Consider the following 9,587-nt stretch of genomic DNA (forward strand, 5'->3'; position numbering starts at 1 on the left):
CAATATTAACAGGAAAAACAATCTTTTGTAGGATGAACAAACATCATTTGTGATGCATGAGATTGAGAAACAGAGTCATCTGTTGGGTGACCTGGACAACAGCTGGACTCTGGGCTCTGGGCTCTGAACTCTGCCTGGAATGGCCTTTTGAAGAGGAGAAAATGGGTCTTCTATCTACTCTGAGCTTCAGTCAACACTGGCAAGGCTGTGGAATAGTTTCATGAGGTGTCAGGGTTCCATGTTTACAAGTGATTGCACACATCTCTCAGTGAGGGGTTCAGTGGGCAGTTTTGGAGAGAAAATGAATGTCTGTGTTCTTAAAGACCACTTTGGGGGGGGAATCTGAAACTTGGGAACTCCCTGGAAAGTCTGTGATATTTAAATTTCTCAAATGAGCCCTTCTAATATGAACTCAAGCTGAAGTATAGGTGCACTGGAATAACAGCTTTGAGTTCTTCCTACAGATTCTGCTAAGCAACCTGGGTTAAAAGTTTTGTTTTTTAATGAAAGGTAGAGTTGTCAGAAAGGTGACAGATTGCCCTATATATTCATTGGTGAAACAGAATTCAAGCTTGTTTCAATTTGGAGGGACTTTTAAAAAACAACTTTGAGAGACTACTGTGTGAAAATGCTATGTGCTTGCCAGAGATCATCACCTGGACGCCAAAGCACTTTGCTAGAATCTTGCCTAGTTTTCTCTTTTCTGTCCCTGGCCCCACCAACATCTCTCACCAGACACAATATGTAGAGAAGTTGAGTTGTAGATCTTATTCCTACTGTTTTGCTGCTTGTGAAGTCTGCCAAAAGAATCCACCTTGACAAAGTCAAGGACTGTGCGTTGAATGTTGAACTGAGTGAATAAATTATGCATGAAATTGTACTGGAGTCTCTAGTGTACAGAATTGCTCTTTTTGATATGAAAGGTTAATTCAGAAAGGAGTTGAAAATAGCTGGAAATTGTGGGGATAAGTGGATAGCATTCACTGTTTTGAGCTGTTATTACTAGAAATTGCATTCCCTCCCTGGCTTCCCTGGAGATTTCGCTTTGCCAGTGAATATAAACTGTACTCAATAGAATAGCATTTAGGAGTAACAAGAGTGTATGTCCACACACAATAAAATATTCTAATGGCATTTTAAAAAAGAAGTTGTACTTTTTCATGTATATCATGCACCCCAAGGAAGGATTTCTATTGCATTTAGGTCAAGAACAAGGCCCATCAGACATAATGAGTTTGGAGCATGTGAGTACTGGGAGGCTGCCTGAGATTGTATTTCTGAGCCTGAGCTGGCTATGTCACTGATTAGTCACTTAGGCAAGCCTCGGTTCGGAGAAAACCCTGAACATCCTTGCTTAAAGAATAAACTGCCCCAGATTGTTTCTCAATACATTTTAGACGTCCAGCTTTAATTTTTTCTTTGGTAAATTTATGACTTCTTCACCTGTGCCACTGAAAGGTCCTTTTATACATCCTGTGTCATTTTTATGTTAGCTCATTATTTCCCGCAGAAAATGCAGTTGTCTGGGAAGCTATGTTTTACTTAAAATACACATGAACGTATTTTTGGAGCTTGTTAGAGACTCCTTTTTGTGTTTCCATCACAAGGGACCAGAATCGTGCCACTAGACTGTGAAATTTGTTTATTTTTGTCTGTCTTATGTACTTTTTCAGAAAGATCTCCTTCTTAATTTTCACCAGGAACCAATATTTTTTCTCTAATTATAAGGTGGTCTCATTTCTGACCTGGGGTAGATTTTAATTTTAATTAATGGCTTGTGTTTATAAACCGTTTGACAACATTCTGTTGGAAACATTGAGAGAAAGGCTTTAGTCTTTTGTGTTGGTTTTGACAATTAGATATCCATTCAGTGTCTTAAAAATGTATTTGGGGACAGTGGGGAAAAGGGTTTTCAAGAACTACTGTGAAGGACACATAGACAAAACCAAGGGGAAGGGTGGAAGCAAGGAAGGGAGGTGAGTTTGGAGGTGGGGCAGAAAATACAGACAACTGTAATTGAACAACAGTGAAATAATTAAAAAATGTATTTGGGGCAACCAAAGATGCATTTTTTTAACATCAATTTTTCCTTCTGTGTTTCATATATTTATATAGTTCACATTAGCAACAAAGCTTTTAAATTATGAATGGATGATGGTGGATATGTAATAGTAGTAGTCATAAAAATCTTATAGGAGTGGCCAAAATTGATACAACTTCTTTAGGTATTCTTTTTTTATTTGAGATATTTATGTGGAAAATATATAGAAATCTTGACATAGGAAGGATATTATTACAAATTTTGGCAGATGCTGGCTTAAAATAAAATAGTTGCTCAAACATTAAGGTGCTGTTGGGTTTTTTTAAAAGTGTTATGTTGTTACTTTGTGGTATCACCCAAGAGTCTTAAAATGACTAATCCTTACCCACTCATTAATGCCAAGAGTGTTAAATTTTTTTTTCTCATGTCTGTGACTCATTAGTTTGAATTCTGGACAACAAATTGGCAAAAAGGCCTCCTGTCATTAGAAATTGTTCCTTCTGCACAGTGAGAATATGCTGTGCATGAGGGCCGCAGAGTTTTTATTTATGTGAACCTGATGCCACAGCCTGCTAAGTCACAAAGTAATATGGAATTGTGCCTAACTTTCTGATTATACCCCTGCAATACTTAACTCCATGTATTAAAAATATTTTATGCAACCATAGATGTCTTTTTGATGCTAATTCAAGTGCCTTTGGCAGATCAAGCTGAAGAATTATTAATAAATACATTTGTAGCACAGGGGAGAGATACGAAAGGTGGCAAATTACCCATAGTGTCTGATTGTAACTTACACAATGCTGCAAGGTGAACAAAGTAGTAAAGTTATACAGAAAAGAATTAGGTAAATTACATACACTCACACATGAATAAAAATTGAAGTTTTTTTAAAGAGATGTTTAATGTAGAATATTATAAATATACAATATATAAACACATACAATTATTTTACATATAAATATATAATTTAACATGTAAAACAAATTTTAAATATTCTGTATAATTTTAAATGTGTGTAATATAATTTTAAGTAAATTTAAATACTTTTCTATAATTTTAAATATTACATTTAAATATATTATTTTAACCTAGAGTGATAGAATGTTCATCTTATCTCAGACACTTTTGTAGGCAAAGAATCACCCAAAGAAATAGTTTAGAAGCAAATGAGGATTCTTTTTCATGAGTAATTAATACTTTTAAAAGCATGTTTGAAATAGCTAGTCAAGCAAGAGAACCAATCTCTTTTATTTAAAAGCTTCCAGTTCACTAGAGGCCCATTCAACAGAACACACCTGCTCACCAACAGTCCAACAGTCTGACACCATCAAAATTTTTTTATCCAGCTCTCTTTTTCCTCAGGAGGGACATATGTAGATGCACATTTTCTTAAGTTGATGTATTCCTCAACCCCTCAGAGTCCAAAGTGGGATGCACTCAATTTTCATTGTGAAGTGGTTAGTGAATTGCATGTATTAAATGCACATAAGATGAATATATTATTTGTGAAATATTAAACACAAATTTTTAACAGTTGTTAAGCCCCAGAATGGGCCTGCCCTGCATGTTTGTTATGTTGGAAAAATCTGCGGCTTTATAAGCTCTCCTGTAAATGGTACAAATTATTCCTTTTAGCTGTAAGTGATCTTTTCTTTTGTTGAATCTCACTGACTAAAGATAACTTCACAAAAACGTATGTGAGTTAAGCAGAAATACAAGGAAAAAATAAATCTTGTTCAGAAGTGATTTATTTTTTCAGCATTAACTGGGAGGGATATAAAAGGCAATTTTAAAGTGCAGGTAATCTTTAGGAAAAATATCATGAAACGACTTTATTAGTATTCTGTTGTGTTGTGTTAGCTTCCATTTCATGGGAAAGATTCTTCATCACAACAAAATTCTCCACTGTAATAAAATTATTATTTTCTTCTTTGGCACAACTCCACTACTTTTTTTCTATCCATTCTGAGTGGATTAAATAATCTGAATGAGAAACATTTAAAAAAACAAAACAAAACAAACTTACAGGTGAGTGTGGCCAATAAAAATACCTGAAGTTTAAAAAAATGAAAACGAAATGATGGATGCAGATCTTGGTGACTAGTTTGGAGTTCTGCAGACTGGTTATGAGGAATGAGCGGTCATCTGCCCTAACTGGTGAGGGAGCTCATTTTACTCCACTAATTCTGCATGTTGACTTTGGAAGATTTGCGATGTGATATATGCAATAGGTATTTTTGCAGTTGGTATAAAGTGTATCCAATACTAATATTTATTTTGTTATTCACTACATTCTTGCATTTTCCAAATTTTAGGCATAAAAGTTGTCATTTACCCTTGAGATACTTGTAAAAAAATCAGTTTTCCTACTATGTGGATACCTGGGAGTACTGTCTTTTTGTTTGTATTGTGTATTGGTTTCCTATTGCTGTTGTAACAAATTACCATGAACAAATAACATACATTTATTATCTTACACTTTTAGCCTCTCCGTGCTAAAATCAGAAAGGAATCAGGGCTGTATTCTTTTCTGGAGGTTCTAGGGAGTCATTTGTTTCTTGTCTTTCCAGTTTCTGGAGGTGCCTACATTTCTTGGCTCATGGCCCCTTTTTTTGTTATCAAAGCCAGACACGTTGCACTCCTCACCTGTCACTCACAGTTATAACTTCCTGGGCCTGTCACCTCTGCAAGAAAAAGTTCTGTTAAGGGGTTATAAGACTAGATTGGGCCCACCCACACAACCCAGGCTAATCCCCCATCTCAAGGTCCTTAACATCTCTGAAGTCTTTTTTGCCAGGAAAGTTTACATAGTCAAAGATTCTGAGGGTTTGAATGTAGACATGTTTGGGGATCATTATTCTGCCTATCCACACAAAAAGGTGAAGAAAGTCAACAGCAACAACAGTTACTGCCATTTATTTTATTTGGTACCCACTCTGTACCCTTTGCAAAAGTGACCATACACAGTAGGCACTCAATAAGACTTTGTTGAGCAAATGCACAAATGAATCAAAGACTGATTGGGTCTTATTTTTATTCATCAGGTGGCATTAGTTGGAGCATTTAGCAGAAGTGAAAAGGTGGTTCAGGGACTTGATAGTAGCAGAAAAATTGGGAGGTTTTGTAGGACCTTGTTGATATTTATAAGCAAGTCCATGGCTTGGTGTAACATTTTGCCAGAGGCATAAGGATACAGTAACTTAAAACCAAAAGTGAGATGTTGGAGTAAAGTCACTATTCATGCTCAAAGTCAAAATGCAAACTGTACACCTGTTCCCCGAAGGAAGTAGGTGGCAGAAGGCAAATGACTCTGAGTGTTCTTCAATCTTGTGAAATATACAGGGTGGTATAACACAAAGCTTTGCATACATGGGGGACCTAGAGTCATCAGGCATCATGGATGCTCAAATACAGTTGATGGTTCTTGGCCACAGTCAACAGATTCTGGGAGCTTCTTTAAAATCCTGGGGTCTGGTTGGCATGAATCTCATGTCTCTTTGAGAATAAACAGAGTGTACACCTGCTTTTGTTCTTACTTCAGCATTGGTGTCCTGAAGTGGAAAAGGCTTTGGCTTCAGACCAAAGGACCTGCATTTAAGTCCTGCCTGGTTGGTGACACATGTATCTGTAAAATAGAGGTAATAATATCTACCTGTGGATTTATGAAAACATTAGAGACATCTCTGAAAATGTTCCATAAACATTTGAAAAGAATGTGTATTTAGCTTCTTTGGGATGAAGGGCTCTCTATATACCAGTTGAGTCCATTTCATCTAGAGCATTATTCAATGGCACAATATCTTTGTTGATATTTTGTTTGGAAGATCTGTCCATTTTTGACAGCGGGGTGTTAAAATCCCCTACTATAGCCCTGGCTGGTGTAGCTCAGTGGATTGAGTGTGGGGCTGTGAAAGCCCCAGGGCTGTGAAAGGCCCTTCTTGGCCTTTCTTGAGGCCATTCTCTTGTGTCTTCGAGTGTTTCCATTGAGAAGTCAGGTGCTAACCTTATTGGGGCTCCCTTGTATGTTACTTCCTGTTTCTCCCTTTCTGCCTCTAGGATTCTCTCTTTGTCTTGGAATTTTGCCATTTTAATGATGATGTGTCTTGAAGTGGGCCTCTTTGGGTTCCTCTTGATTTGGACTCTCTGTGTTTTCTGCATTTGTGTGACATTTTCTTACCTCAAATTAGGGAAGTTTTTCATCATTACTTTTTCAAATAGGTTTTCCGTCTCTTGCTCTTCTTCTTCTCCTTTCAGTATCCCTATGATTTGTAAATTATTACATTTCATATTGTCTTGCATTTCTCTTAATCCCTCTTCATTATTTCTGAGACTCCTTTCCTTTTTGTTGCTGTTTCTGGGAGGTTTTTTTTTTTTCTACTTTGTCCTCCAACTCGCTGATCCAATCTTCTGCTTCATTGATCCTGTTTTTGATTCCTTCCACTGTGTTCTTCAGTTCAGATATTGTATTCTTCATTTCCTCTTGGATCTTGTTGATAGTTTCTATTTCCTTTCTCATGTTGATATAGTTTGCAGTGAGTTCATTGTAGTACCCCTGTTGTTTGTGGTACCTTATTGTGAGCTCTTTGAACTTCCTGATAACCAATGCTTTGAATTCAATATCTGATAGCTGAGTTGCCTCTATTTCATCTAGCATTCTTTCTAGATGAGGCTGCCTCCTTTCCTTTCATTTGGGGATTGTTTCTTTGTCTTTCCATTGTTTGTGAGACTCTTTTTGTTGGCTTCAGCTTCTTAAATTGATTTTTTTCTGGCTCCCTGAGTTTATGGTGTGAACTTCTGTGGTAGAATACCTGTGAGATTTAGTGGTGTAGTCTCCTTGATCTCCCAAGCTCAATGATCTTTGGCTGTCCTTTAAATTGGTTCTGTGTTTGTCTTTGGGTTTTGATCATTTCTGCATCTTTCTTTTGTGGGACCTTCCCACCAGTTGGTTAACTGATGGTCCCTTTGTCCACCACCTCTTGTAATTTGTTGTGCTGGTGAGGGCATGTTGTATTGAAGCTAGTTCTTCTGTGTGTACAAGTTTTGAGGATTCTCTTTTGCTCTTGTTCAGTTGTTTGCACTGGGTAGGCTTCTCCACTATTTAGTTGTATTTCCAGATAGGTCCTGGATTGAGGACCTGTGGTTTCCACTCCCTCCTTCGACTTCTTCTGTAGTTATCCATTGGTGGTTTAATTGTTGTTGGGTTTTCAGTGGGTATCCTGGTGTTCAATGCTTTCATTTACTCTTTTTTTGTGTGATCAGTTCGAGGGGAAGACAAAATGATTTATGACATCAGGAGAGAATTCTATGATATTTACAGTAGTAGCCAGTAGAGAAGAGATTGGAGATCCTTTGGCTATGTATAGTGTTAACTGTAATCTTCAACCCATCTAGCCACTTTTAAGAAAGGATGGAAAGAAGATAAGACTCTTGTTGGGGAGGAAAAGATTGTGAGTTGGATCTAGAAAGCAGTGAGGTTGTGGGAGGTCAGATTCTGAGTTAAGGTGAGAATAAAGGATAGTAAATAGGTGTAGCGTGTGAGAAAGAATAGAGTTAACTACTACAGTAATAGAGTTCAGGAAACTGTGAAGTAGGCTAAGATCTGGGAGGGGTGATGTGAAGTATTTACAATTGTTTGAGACAGCTATTATTTACAATAATATTAGAGCAACAATGATATGATAGAATCTATGTGATCTGGATAACATAAATACGGGGTATCAAACTTTGAGTAGTGTGCTAAAGGAACACAAATGACGTGAAGGATAGTAAATTAGCAATACACTGTGGAAGAGAGAATGGGGGAAACCTGCCAAATGATACAATATAACGAGCCAAGCTTAGAAGACTATACAGAAAGAAGAGGAGCAAAAAAATACTATTAAAATAAAAGATGTAAGAATAATGAAAAATAATAATAATAATACAAATATGCAGTAACTTGTAGTTTCTCTGCAATGGCAAAGTGAAATTTGTCTCACTGTGTCAACTGTTGGGATGCCTCCTCTTTGGGTCCAACTCTGGTCCTTTCACAGTTCCAAGTTTTTGTATCATTGGTGGGTATTTAAAAAAAAGGCAGGAGAAGTGAAGAAGAAGAGAAAATTGGAAAGAAAGAAAGGAGGAATACAACAAGAGAGAAGAAAAGAGAAAAAAGGAATATTGAAAGATAAACAATAATAAAAATAAGAAAATATATAAAAACAAAGCAAAATAAAAAAAAATACCTCTTGTTGGTTTCAAACTGACCAAGTCGGTTTTTCTGGTCTCACTGGCTGCAGCAGGCTGAGGAACGACTGGTGTTGCCTTTCCTGTGTACTCAGCCAGTCTTACAAGCACTCTCCCAAGAGCTAGTCTCGTGCCTCTCCCCAGCGCTCCAGGCAGGGGATCCAAGTCTTCTTTAGAGCGCTCTTTCCCCAGGGGTCATTGCTGTGGGCTGGGGTGCGGGTGGGCACACACGCTGGCCTGGCTGCTTTGGTCCCCTGGACTTGGGCACAAACCCTTACCAGTGCTATGGGAAAATGCAGGGACTTCTCCATAACCTTGGGATTGCTGACGGCTGGGTGGGGAGTAGGCCTAGTGGCTATTGCAGGAGAATCCCCCAAACAGTTTTAGTTTTTGGGAAATTCCTCCTACTCAAGTCTGCCACTCAGAACATCCCACTTCTCCGGCCAGACCCGTGACTATCCGGATCAGCACTCATCGCTGTGGGGCTCTCAACTCTCTCAAGTCAGGAACCACAGACTCCGAGGGTGATCATAGCCTTTTGTGTGTTTGCCTCTTTGTCCTTATTCCCCTCTCTGCAACTTCAAGCAACAAGGTCTCTCCTGCTGCTGCTCAAACCCAGCTTGGCCAGGAAGGGAGGGAGCAGTTGATCCGGCTCTCTCCCAAGGACTCTGTGGCAGGCCCGTCGCTCCCAAAGAGTCTGTGGTAGACCCAGCACTGGGCGCTGAGCTCTGGGTGCCAGGCACCTCCAGACCTTATTGGAGGGACCAATAAGGTCCTTCCTTGGTCCCTGGGACCTTATTGTCCTGCAGCAGTCCCCTTACTGTCTGGTTTTTCAGTGCCCTCTACAATTTCTGGTCTCTTATTTTCATATATGCTGGGGTACTGTTGGCTGTTTGTTCTGTTCCTCCGTAGATTGGCCAGGTTTTTCTCCCGTGTGTAGGGGTAAGTGGAATCCGCTCCCTTCTGTTTCATCACCACCTTCCAACTACGAGACATCTCTATAAGGCTGTGAATACAGGAACAATGAGTATAGCAGGCACTCAATAAATAGCAGGTATTATTTTATAAAATGTCTCTGCCCGCTTCCAGTTTTGCTAATGATGTGTTATACAAAAATATAAATCATCTTATACAATTAAGAGACACATTTTGACTAAGAGATTGGGCTCTGTATTTATTCACCCATTTATTCATTCATTTATTTACACATTTCAAAATTCTCTATTGCTGATTGATTATGCACTACGTATGAGCTGTGAATACAGTGATGAACAGAACACATGTGGTCCCTTGCCTTTTAATGCTGTTAGTCTAGTGGAGG

This window comes from Sturnira hondurensis, unplaced genomic scaffold (genome assembly GCF_014824575.4).
Source record: "Sturnira hondurensis isolate 20B ecotype Veracruz unplaced genomic scaffold, ASM1482457v3 Scaffold0002840, whole genome shotgun sequence".
NCBI lineage: Eukaryota > Metazoa > Chordata > Mammalia > Chiroptera > Phyllostomidae > Sturnira > Sturnira hondurensis.